This window comes from Galeopterus variegatus, unplaced genomic scaffold (genome assembly GCF_000696425.1).
Source record: "Galeopterus variegatus unplaced genomic scaffold, G_variegatus-3.0.2 Scaffold4424, whole genome shotgun sequence".
Lineage (NCBI taxonomy): Eukaryota > Metazoa > Chordata > Mammalia > Dermoptera > Cynocephalidae > Galeopterus > Galeopterus variegatus.
Window position 1 is genome coordinate 11,738 of NW_007730535.1, and position 1,754 is coordinate 13,491.

Below are 1,754 nucleotides of genomic sequence, written 5' to 3' on the forward strand. Positions count from 1 at the left end.
GTCTATTGCAGGGAAGAAAAGAATTGTCATATGGAAGCCTGCGGTGCTGGGCCCAGAATATGGAGGGGAGAAAAGCAGGGGATTCCAGGTTTTGCTGGGATCAGAGCGGATGGAGGTGGCTTGCAGACCCTGGAGGACCAGCAGCCGCACTTAGGCGTCTGAGAAAAACCTACCAGAAAGGCGGGAAGGAGAAAAACATTACACAGCTCCTTCTTTTTAAGATTTTAAGCAGCTCTTGTTTAATCTTACCTGTACCTTTATTTTCTGTCCCAAGGGAGGGACAAGAAAGAAAATTCTAAGTCCTCCAAGAGAGAGAGGGTCCCCTACCTGCCCCACAGCAGCGGCCCATGGCCATCAGTCCTCTGGGTCTTGGAGCTGCCTATAGAGGCACCGGAGCAGCAGGGAAGTTTGGTGCCAACCCCCACTAGGAGGTAGAAATAAAAAGTTGGGTGCACGTGTGGGGTGGGGGTGTGGGGAAGGTGACCGTGACTGTGCTGATGCCCCTACTCTGGTGTGGATGTGGACTTGACAGGTGACAGTCATTTGGCTCCACCATCTCTGTTCCATGGTGTCTCCACCGCTGAGACAATGGAGGATGCAGTCGGGTGGCTGTACTCAAAGACAAGCGCGATGAGGTGTGGGAAGAGGAGGCCAGCTGCGCACAGCGTTCAGTCGCCTCTCCCGCTCTCACATACTGAGGTGTGTGGTCCACACCGTCGCATGACTTAGCCATACACAGAAATGAGTTTCCAAAGGCAAAGACAGTGTCATGTGTCCAGAACCCACAGAAGTTGAAGTGGCAAACCGCTGTTGGGGTACAGACACTGAACAGAACATCCTGACACGCAGAAGGTCCTCACATGAGCCCGGGTGGGTGGATGTGGCTGCTCCTGACCAATCTACAGGAGGGTCCCGCCCACAGCACAGGCAGCAGTGGCCAATGTGGTAACCACAGTCCCATGTGAAGGTCTCACTGCCATGAGGGGAGCCTTTCATCCCATAAAGAGGGCTGTCGTCCTCATAGGGAGGATGAGCTACAAAGTGGATCATGGGGGTCCTGCGAGCTTTGGTTTCATGGGGAACAGGCAGACTTTGTTAACAACCCCTTGGCAGAAAGCTGAGCACATGCCCAGTGACCAGAGCCCTGACCCATTGAAGAAGCCTGTATTTAAGCTACTGTGTCAGCAGGTCATTCCTGACAGTAAGGAACAGAATATGCAGGGGGACAGGAGCAGGCTGTGTGGGGGCCCAGCACATCGCCCCAGCATGAGCGGAAATAGTAAGTCCTAGAAGCGGGAGCTGCAGGTGCCTGGACACCCAGCCCCCCTGCATCCAGTGCAGGCTGCAGCAGTGACAGCTTCCATCAGCTCGAGGAGATTCTTCTCTCCAGCCAAACCTTGTCCGTCAGCCCAAAAATTACTTTGCCACTGATAAACTAACTTCACATCAGATCTAATACATAGGTTTTTTTCTTCCTCTTAAAAATCACCCTCTCCCCCGGCAGGAATAGCTGAGGTGGCCCAGGCCGTCCCCAACACTCCTATTTTGATGGTGGAAGCCAAGGCCCAGGCCTGCTCCTCATTCTCTGCTGTCCACGCTCCCCCCATCCCCAGTAGAGGATGAGGAGGAGAGAGACCATTTAGAGAAATAAAACTTTTTCAACAAACAAATGTGTAGCTGATTGGTTTTTTTAAGCTGGAGTAGGTTAGTCGGTAGCTGGGGTTCTGTGCGTGGCTTCAGCTTGACCACTAACT